Genomic DNA, 11,320 nt, shown 5'->3' with positions numbered 1-11,320 from the left:
ATCATTAGAACTTTTAATGATTCCTTTAACACCACTTTCTTCTAATCGTGTAGGTACCGTAATAACTGGGTAAGTGTGTGGGAACAAAACTCCAAATAATTACTTATTATTTTCTCCTGATGTCCGTAAACCTGCCAGTTCTATATTTAACTCTTAGTACTTTATACACGCAGGAAAAAAATGCTATACAAAAAGAACTTCTTTAAGAGCTCATTGAATAACGAAGGGTTCTTGTCGTCTTCAAAGTGTTAGCTAATTGAAACGGCTAAAACAGACTGATGGTGCTTTGGGGTTCTAAGTGTTCTACAAACACATAATAGATGATTATGTACTATGTTTATTATTAAAAAAAAAATCAGTTCCTCACAGATTATTTGGATTGGAAAAAATTCTGGTTCTTTCTTGGGACACATTCCCTAAGTGGAACAAACTGAAGAACGCTCTAGATCAACGGGTCTAGATGGGTCTATGGCCCAGAACACCTTCAAAACAATTTACTTCTTTTTTAGTTCTTTGCTAAAATTGACCAATGGCCATATTATTATTCTTATTATTCTTATTCTTATTCTTATTCTTATTATTATTATTATTATTATTATTATTATTATTATTCTTATTATTATTATTATTATTATTATTATTATTATTATAGTCATATAACAGGCCTTGTTCTCGCAAAATGTTCTTTTATCTTTTATATATATATATGTATGTATGTATGTATGTATTTTATCATGACTTTAACATAAGGAAAGTATTTCCTAAATAAAACAACTTGAGAGCGAATTATTTGAGTAATATCTGTATCGTCCTTCGTCGTAGTTCTGTTAGATTTATAAAAACAGAAAGAAGAGGGAAAAACATTTAAACACTGTCTTAATTTCTTATTGCTGACATTTTCATGCTTCTCAAATAAATCAAACTTTTTTTCATCTCCTGTTATTTATATATGGAATTAAAGGTCAAGCAAAGGACAGGGAACTTTAGAAAGCCCTTTACATTGGCACAAGTTTATGCTCCAGTCTACCTTACTACATATTTATGCAGTAACACCTGACATCTCCGTGTTGTTTCTAAAGATGCGATTAAAGCAAATAAAGTGTAATGATGAAGTTATTCTGACTGAAGTTTCACCTCAGCTGAGGCTAAAAACAGAGTCAGAGCCGCTTGCTGGTGCTTTCAGACATAAACACAGCCGTCACTTGCGGTGAAAAGACCCGCAGCTCAGACACAGGGAGCTCTCTTTAAGTTTTGTAAAGTTAATAATGTCGAGTTTAAGCAGTAAGAAATCCAGGTCTAAAAGCCCAAAGGAAAAAGTCAGGCATATCAACAGCAGCTTGTTCCAGCAAATGATTTGTAACTCTATAAACTCTCCAAACAGAATTTCTGATGGTTCCACCTGTGTAACCTTTAAACAGGTTCAAATATAAGTCCATATTTGATGGAACTCTCCTACAGCCTTAAAGTAGCACCAAATCCAAACAAGAAACTTATCAAAGGATCCCAGTTTATCCCAAGCAACGTATTCATCTTCAGTAACTTATCAAAAAAACTTTTAGACTTTTATAAAAAAAAAAAAAAAAATTCTCATAAGGAACTTATTCCAAGCAACAGAAAAACTTCTCTCAAGCAACTTGTGGAAAAAAAAACAACAACTTATCCTTATGACTTAAAACCGACCTGTAAAGAAAAACCTTATCCTGGGTAAAAAAAAATTGATCTCAATTAGTCCTCAAAGAAGTACAATCTATCCCAGGCAGCATATAAAAAACTACTTATCCCAGGCTTTTTTATCTACTTTTCCCTAGTAGCTTATGAAAAACTACATATAACAAGCAACTCATCAAATAAAAACTACTATCTAGGGTGACATAAAAAAAAATACATATATTTCTCCCGAGTAACTCATGAAAGAAAAACTACTGATCCTGATTGAGTAACAAGGAAAACGATTTATCCCAGCAAATTATTCTAATTTCCCTTAACAGCTTAAAAAAAAAACTACTTATCCCAAGTGACTCATAAAAAATAATTTATCCCAAGTGACTCATAAAAGAAAAAAATGACTTTCTCAACTTTTCAAACACAAAACAACAAAATCAGAATCCGGAAAAAAAATACTTCAGAAAAGACACTTATTAGACACTAATTAAAAAAAACTTTGGCAAAGAAAACGTCCCAAGAAAACGTACAAATATACGAAACAGCAAATTATTCCAAGCAACGTATTAAAACATCAGAAAACATCGTTACAGCTTTAACTTAACAAATTTATCTTTTTTTCATCATGAAAATAAATGAATTAGTTAAACTTAAAAAAAAAAATTAAATAAATAAAAGAAAAGAAATCATAAAGTAACGTATCCAAATCTACATACCTAAAGTAAAAAAAATGTTCTACTTATCCCAAGCAACTGACCCCATAAACACACGCCACGGAAGTTTTAGTGAAAGTAAATGATAAAACGATCATCAAGATCTCGGTAGAATGTGAAGATCAGGTCCAAGACTGGACCACGAAGTTAAATTTAAATCCTTCCTGAGTTCAGCTTCTTTCCAGACGGCGGATAACCTACAGTACGTTAGTCTGTCGAAGGGAAAATAAGGAAACCGAGGGATTACTTTTGAATTCCAAGAACGTGAGCGTGTGGGGTTTTGGGTGCGTTTCACATTTTGGGTGTTATCTTAAAAATATATACAGATTTCTACCTTTCTGTCAATTCTGTCAAAGATGTCACAGAGCTAAGCAGGAACAAGAGCTTCTAGGCATGACATGGGACATTTACTGGGATCCCCAGTGTTCCTACCATGGTGAGAAACCAATACGTTCATGCTTATGATATGTTCAGCTCTTTTTGCGTAAGACGTCAGTTTAACGAACAGGTTTTTGGCAGCTTGTCAGGAGCCTGGTTTCTTTTCTGCCAAAGTGCGTCACAGGTCCATAGCGACGGCTCAGAATTCGCGTTGGGACTGTTTCTCTAAAGCAAAACAAAAAATGTTTAACAAGGGTTTGCCACTACAAGATTAACCTCGAAGAGCCAACGGTTGCCACAGTAAACACCACAGCGGGTCCAGACGTCGAGAGAAACCGCCGGCTAGAAATTTAATTTATGGGTTTTAAGTGGAGACAGTTGGAGACGGATTTCTTCCCGTTTATCCACTTTCCATTTTTTGATTTCGGATAGTCAAAATTTTGATAAAAATCATTTTCCACACTTATCATAATGCTTTTCTTAATGGCTCTTTAAATTGTTCTTCAGCTGTTAAAAACAGGGGTTCATTAAAAACTGTTATTAAATTTAGATTTTGGACCAACGGGCTGAATTCTTTGATCGGTTTAAACCATCAGGAGGAAAGAATTCCACAACATGGATTCAAGTGAAACTGACATGGCAGGAGACAGTTCCATGGATCGAAAGAAAAGTACAATCCCTGCACTTGACATTTCCAATCTGTACGCTGATTAGAAACAGTGCTTTGGAGGCATGCAGTCTGAAGCTTTATCTGAAGATCCATCTCTAAATTATCTCCACAGTCAGCTGGTTATATTACGCAATGTTTTCCTGAAAAACAGCATTAACTCATGTCATCGTGTTAATGATCTCGGTTCATCTTGCATGCACAAATTTCTGAGCACCTTTTTATCTCCACCTTTCCACTACTGTACTATTCTTCTCTTGAATGTGACATATATTTGGGTTCGCTGTATCAACAACCTAATGGAGACCTTCAGAAATTATGTAAGGGATTCAGAACCTTGGGCTGACCTCCTTGAAATGCTGCCTACATGACACAGAACTATCTCTGGTCATCTTCTTGTTGCTGTTGTTGTTAACGTCCTGGCAGACAGAATTTCTGCTCATTATTAGCAATTAAAAGAAATTGTTTGTCTTCAATTGATGGTCGAGGTGCTACTGAAAAAACTGAACCTATGGTTAGGGTTAATCTTCTCAAAAAATATGGCAGTCTCAGAGACCTGAAATACAAGCAGACCATCTTTATAATATGAAAAAGATTCTCAGGAAGTCAACTTTTTTTTTCTCCAAAAAAGAGAGTTTGCTCCTGTTTGTGTCGCGTCCGTGTCGATGACCGAACGTCTTCCTCGCGTCTCGCTCCACAGTGGTGTTAATGTGAAGCTCATATTAAAGTAGACACTCAGGACTTTAAGACTTTGTAGAGTTTCATCACTATTTCTGTTTTTTCTCTACAATACTAGAGGTGATATTTTTATAGAAAAGATCCAGAAAAACAAAAACCAGTGCGAACACCAGTGTGAAGGTAAAAAGGGTTAAATACCTCAATATAAGGAATTTTCCATCTCTGAATAAGACCCTTTGTGTGTTTTCATCACTTTAGTCATCACCAGTCTTTGCACTCTGCATTTTTGTGCAATTCCACTGTGAGCATTTTTATCTTATATTCTCTTTGCTGTTGTAATAAGCTCTATTCTTCTCTTCTGGGAAGACTTTCCACTTAGATGCTGGAGCATAGCAGTGAGGATTTGTGTTCATTTCAGCACAAGAGCGTTTAGCGAAGTCATACACTGAGGTTGACGATGTTGAGGATGACCCGAAGGTGTTCATTGCGTAGCTCATAACGCATTCTCTGTGACAGATTCTCTGTGAATCCGACTTTTTTTCGCATTTATTTTAAATCATTTCACTCCACGTTGGCATTGAGGGAAAATAGTATTATTTTAAAAAGGCTGAGAGGTTTTTATAACAGCAAAGGTCGCTGTGGAAAATGTTAATATTCATACTTTTGAAAGGGTGCCAATATTTCTATTTCTTCAGTATTCCCAGCTATGAGACTGAAAAAAAAATCTCTAGTGTGTTTTCCTCTCTCTGAACTCAGTGTTCTGGGAACAAAAGCTTTCCCAGAGCAGAACTATGAGGACACACTGCACCACACAAGCAGGACTTTTTCAATGCAGCCTTCGAGTCATCCATCACAGGCCTGACGAAAATATTACACACCAACTGACGTGTGTGTCGCGGAAACCTTCAAGTGACGACACATTACAGGCGACGTTACAAAAGCTAAGTTATATGGGAAATATCTAGTGGGCATTTTTTACTGTGTTGATCTTATCCATAAACCTTATCCTGTGATCAACCCGGGACATTTCCCATGAGTCACCGGGTTCACGACACCTCATGACAGGAACGAGGAACTCATTTCTCAAACTGGACCTGTTTATTTATTAAAGTAATGCATAAACATAAAAAAAGCAGTTTAATAGACATGATTGAGATGAAGCACTTTATTTTTTTTTAAAAAAAAGAAAAAAGCTTAAAAAAACATTACAGATGTGGAAAATACCAGAATTTTGAATTCTGCGCCGCAGCCGAACTCAAATGTGATTAATGGGTTGTTATGAACGGACATTTTCATAGACGCAGATGGTTTGGCCTGCAGCGGAGACCTGATTTCTGTTCATTATTCAGATTTCATTATAAGTTTTTTTATTATTTAATCTGCTGTGTGTTACAGGATTAATGCTGGCTACACAACGGAGTCATGACGGAACAGAGTTTTGTCCTTCACCTTCATCAGGTCAGGTTTATTTTCTGTTGTATTGATTCTATAAGACAGCGGAGTTCACATGGTGGACCGGTTTCTGGATACGAACACAGCGACTCTAGTGAGTGATCCTTGTAGGTTTTAGTGCCCGGCTCCTGTAGATATTTAGGGGACTAATCACCAAAGTCCACTAAGACATTATGTCTTCTACTGGTGGAGCATGTTCAGTAAAGTAAAGCTCTAATTTAAATAATGTTCAAAGCACAAATCAGATTGAGGAAGACTGCAGAATTTATTGGATGGTAAAATGGTCCCTGGCTACAAAAAGTAGTTAAACCTGACTGATTGTGTATTATGTATTAGATCGTATGTTGCAGTTTTTTCTGGTAATTTCCAATCATTTAAATGATTTAGCTCAAGGCAGCTCATTACCTCTCTAGTCTGATTAATGACTGATGATGTCACAAAGTAAAGTGTGACAAAGTAATAAGTCTTTATTCTTCCTGAGACAAATTTATAATAAAGGTCTTTTCACTCACCCAAATAATGTAATCCTAATAATAAAAGAATTTATGTCTTGTTATTCATTCATTCATTCATTTTCTTCCACTTATCCGAACTTCTCGGGTCACGGGGAGCCTGTGCCTATCTCAGGCGTCATCGGGCATCGAGGCAGGATACACCCTGGACGGAGTGACAACCCATCACAGGGCACACACACACTCTCATTCACTCACACACTCACACACTACGGACAATTTTCCAGAGATGCCAATCAACCTACCATGCATGTCTTTGGACCGGGGGAGGAAACCGGAGTACCCGGAGGAAAATAATCTAATATTAAGTCTTTGAAAGTGAAAAGTGACGTGACATACGGCTAAGTACGGTGACTCAGAATTCGTTCTCTGTATTTGACCCATCCAAAGTGCACACACACAGCAGTGAACACACACTGCCTTGTTCAAGGGCACCTCAGTCATGGCCGGCCCGAGACTCGGACCCACAACCTTAGGATTACGAGTCAGACTCTTTAACCGTTAGGCCACGACTTCTTTGCTACCGGCAAACTCATCTGTTAAACCTCAACAACTGCTTTTTCATCTTTACAACGTAAAGACGGAGGCACATCTGTATCAGAAGAATTCTACAGGGTTTTTTTCGTGGCTAATGGACGCGTCAATTTGTCATAATAAAAGAATTTCATTGGAACCAACATTATGAGCCGTTCCTTAGACAAAGTGTGACCTAGCTCCTAGAGCCACGGGCATAAATCAGAGCAGGGTAATCCTCCACATATTGGGCTGTCACCTGGAAAATATTAGTTAATTCACTTGTGCAGACTGTAAAACTGGATCTGGATTAATTATCCAGAGCGCAATGGATACAGTGGAGACTTTCTAAAGAAGAAAGGCTTGGCGTTTTACGCAGAACCCGAGCATCGTCTCAGAGAGTGCTAGAAAAAAAAACAAATACAAGCTCGATGTCATGATCCAAGCTTGATGTCATGATCTTGTCCTCTGGCTCCCATGACAACAAGTGTTCTGGTTCACTTCCTGTGCTGGAAGTCGGTCCTGGTATTATTATTGGCTTGATTTGCTGAAGATGGATCTTCTGACTCATGCCATGTATTCCCTGCATATACTCTATATTCCCCATCAACCACAACTAAAATAAAGTGCTTAGCAGTGACAGATGAGATAATATATTCACAAATGCATTGCTACTGTATCCAATCAATCAATCAAGCTCTAAACCTTCATCATCATCATTATTGTCGTCATCGTCGTCATCATCGTCATCATCATCATCATCATCATCATCCCTAGCTGGCATTCAGTGGCAGTGAAGTCTAATGGATGTTTTTTCAGTGTGATGCTTTTAAGGCAAAAAATCCAAGCCCTTAAAAAGGAAGTCCAGTCAAAGAGGACAGTAGACCGTAAGTCCGCCGTTAAGAGTCTCTCTGCTTATGTCATTGGTGCTCTGTTCCAGCAAGGAAGTGCGTCACCGTGGACAAGGGGAACTGAAAGGTCTATGTGATTAACTGCTCAACACAGAGAGATATTATGCAGTCACTATACACAAATTACTCAGTGCTTCTATAAGGTTTAACTTTTGCTTTCATTCTGATGTGCGTACAGATTCCTTCTGCTACGGGAGTACGGAACGTAATGAAGAAATCCCCATGTCCTCCTGACCAATGGCTTCAAGGGCTTAAGCCCCTCATGTACTGTAAAAGCCCCTGTCTTTTAAAGACTGTAAACATTTAACACCATAAATAAAGTACTAGACTTACTAAGTACAAGAAACCCTTCTGTCCGTTAGCGCTTATTTTACACGTTCTTTCCGCTATACTCAGTTTTACAGCTGATGTGTCGAGATGTTAAATAGAACAGTACCTATTCCAGTCAGCATTGAACAGTCATCATTCATTCATTCATTCACTCGAAGAATTAGTGAGGAAATAATAATGCAACTGGTAAGTGAGTCGAAGTCTAGCGCTGCTAACTGCTAGTAAACCCTTGTATACAGTATGTGTCATGTAAAGACAGAAAACATTCGCCTGATTCTCTGGAAATCACAAATTTGATTCCTGCTGTTGGTGCATCCACCCGCGGAAGTCTAGAAAGCAAATCTGGGGCTGTTTTTAAACTGGAAGACATGGAATTAATCTCTTTCATGTCAATCACTAGTCATGCGGAAGATTTCTCGTGTTACACTGAGCTGTGATGTAGCATGAGCATCATTTTGGTTTCATGGAAGCATGTGTTAGCTCTCTCTCTCTCTCTCTCTCTCTCTCTCTCTCTCTCTCTCTCTCTCTCTCTCTCTCTCTCTCTCTCTCTCTCTCTCTCTCTCTCTCTGTTTTCAGAGCCGGAGATTAAGCTGGTGTCTCCAAATCCAGATTAAACCAGTGTATTGTTACCATGTCAACTCCAATGATGTGTCCTACACTACCATGTTAGCAGTTAAAAACAAAGTCTAATGTAATTGCTGCAAAGTTATACATCACAAACCCAATTTGAATACGAGTTAACTGTTCTCCAGTTTGCAGAATCTTCATCAAAGACAAGTTAATGATTTAAACATCATGTTTTGAGAACATCAGGGATACTTTTAAAGGAGACCGGAATGGTCCTGAAGGTCCCCCTGTGGTGATCTGCCTCATGCCAACGATTCAGAAGAGGAGGAGAAGAAGGAGGATCTGAACTTCTGTTAACCTTCACACTCTTTCCTTCAACCTTTCCTTGCCCCCCTCAACAACTCCTCTCTTCATTCCTTTATCCACAGAGTTCATCCCCCATAAATTCTGCTCACTAAATAACTCAGAATATGTATGGCCTGATGTCAATTCATCATCCACCTTCCCAACATATGTCCAGCCAAAACGCACACAAAACACGACTCCCTTCCAGAAACAAATCCATCCATAACTCACAAAACCCCTTCATCGCAACACAACACATGTGTGGCTCTGTCCATCTGCACAATTCTGAACATACGTTTCGGTTTCATGCTAAATGATTTATCCATTAATAACATTGTCAAACCAATATAAAAGTTTGTCTTTTATCAAACTGTTTTGAGGTACAAACAGAAGCAGAAACTGTGAAAGAGATTTTTTGTCCAGTGTACAAGACTGGATGAGTCATCTTCCTGATTATGATTCATTTCTCTTTATCCTCACTGAGTGTCAAGAATTTAGATGTCACCCACATGCAGAAAGAAGAAACAGACTGTACTTGTATTAGGTTCAGGGGTTGGATTGAAACAACGTTCATGTAAATCAAATTCATGTAATAGGGATGAGTCATTTCTGAACAAATATCTGACCATTTATAACAATACTTTAATAAATAGTCAATGTCAAACTTTGCATATTCAATTTATATATAGCACATGATGGTCAGGCAACAGGATCCCATGCTATCAGGAAGCCAACACAGCCACCGAGGGGTAAGTTCCGGTCACAGCCCCGGATAAAACTAAAGGGTTTCCGGTGTCAAAATCGAATTGGATTATTAAGATAACAAGCAGATCAGATGATTCGCTGTGGTGACACTGATCGGGAAGCAGCTAAAAGACAACAGCGATAACTTTTAATCAAGCAGCTTTACAGAAATCCAGATACAGGTTTAAATTTGTCCCTATATAATAGAATAGAATAGAAGGGGGCATAGAAGCCTTTATTAGCACCACATATACATTACAGCACAGTGGAATTCTTTTCTTCACATTCCCCAAGTGAGGAGGTTGGGGTCAGAGTGCAGGGGCAGCTATGATACAGCGCCCCTGGAGCAGGGAGGGCTGAGGGCCTTGCTCAAGGGCCCAGTAGTGGCAGTTTGGCTGTGCTGGGCCTCGAACCCAGATACTCCGATAAACAACCCAGAGCCTTAACCAGTTGAGCCACTACTGCCCCTACTTTCATCACTGCCCCTACTTTCACCACTGCCCCTACTGTCCTTAATGAGCAAGGCAGAGCTGATGGTGGCAAGGAAAAACTTCCAGAGACCACATGAGGAAAAAAATCAAAAAGGAACCAATCGTCTTCCTAGTATATTATAGAGGAAGTCTTGTATATGACAATGTTGTAGTTGGAGGATGTTTGATTTGTTATTTTGTGCAAAATGCTATGGTTAGTTTTGTGCAACACTACAATGATTCATCGCTCAGACAGCATTCACACAATAATTGCTGTTGTTGTTATGGTAATGATTTCCTTATTGAGACCTACTGAGATTTTCAACAGGTTGTAAAATTTATGGTTTCGCATTTGGAATCTGCTATGGAAATGAATTAATTCCAGCTGATGTAAACACAGCTGAGGTTTCCACGTTTAAGCCAGATAAGTCAGTGGCATAGCAACGTTTCCATTCTAAAGACTCACACATGTGAGAATTTGTTTTAGGAAGCGTTCACAACAGTGTTGCCTCATTAACTCCTGGACGCAATGCTGTGATGACACCTAACATGCCCAGAGATGCTTTCCCCTACACTGTCGACTTCACTCATCTACTGTAACAATCCAGCACTGTGCTCTGTGAATTACTAACAGCTTGGAGACACATGTTGATTCAGTCATAGTGCAGTTTGAAGTGCATCATGATGACAGAGCTTTGTTTCTTCTGCTCTTGCTACCTAACTCCAGTCTTGAAGAACAGATTAACAAGATCTCCTTAACATGTTTTATATATAAGAGATTCTGCAGCTTCCCTCATCCAGCAATCTCAACCCCCCAAAACACACCTTGTTCCATGGATCCTTTCCACAGTGCTCTACAGTTCCCTTTTTACCACCCCGAGTGACCTGCAATGGGGTCCAGAGCAGGAGAGTCAGAATTGAGTCCCAAATCACTGAACCTGATGGGACCTGAAGTCAGGCTTGTGACCCTAGTGTTTAAGTTGAATTCTTAGATCTAGAGTCTAAGTTGAATCCAGAATCCAGGATAAAGTTCAAAGCTCTAGAGCTTGAATTCATTGCAGGCTTTCAAGACAAGGTTTCAAAGTCTGAGTTTAGTCTGGAATTTTTAAATCTAGAGTTCAAATTTAAGTCTAGTCTAAGTCTAGGCCTAAGTGACAGACTATGGATAAACCCACCTGACATAACATCCAAGGATACTGTGGGGCCTCAGTGCTCTCCAGATGATGCTCACACAGGTTGTGTGGGATATGACTGAATGCCTTCTCCAAATCTAGAAACACCATTTGGACCGTCTTAGTTTTTCATAAGAAGCCAGGTTGTGTGAATGGATGATTTGCCTTAACCCTTTATGAAACAACATTGCTGCAGAAGCAGTTGT

The sequence above is a fragment of the Tachysurus fulvidraco genome, chromosome 2, assembly GCF_022655615.1.
Source record: "Tachysurus fulvidraco isolate hzauxx_2018 chromosome 2, HZAU_PFXX_2.0, whole genome shotgun sequence".
NCBI classification, from domain to species: domain Eukaryota; kingdom Metazoa; phylum Chordata; class Actinopteri; order Siluriformes; family Bagridae; genus Tachysurus; species Tachysurus fulvidraco.
Note: the sequence above shows the minus strand (reverse complement) of the source record.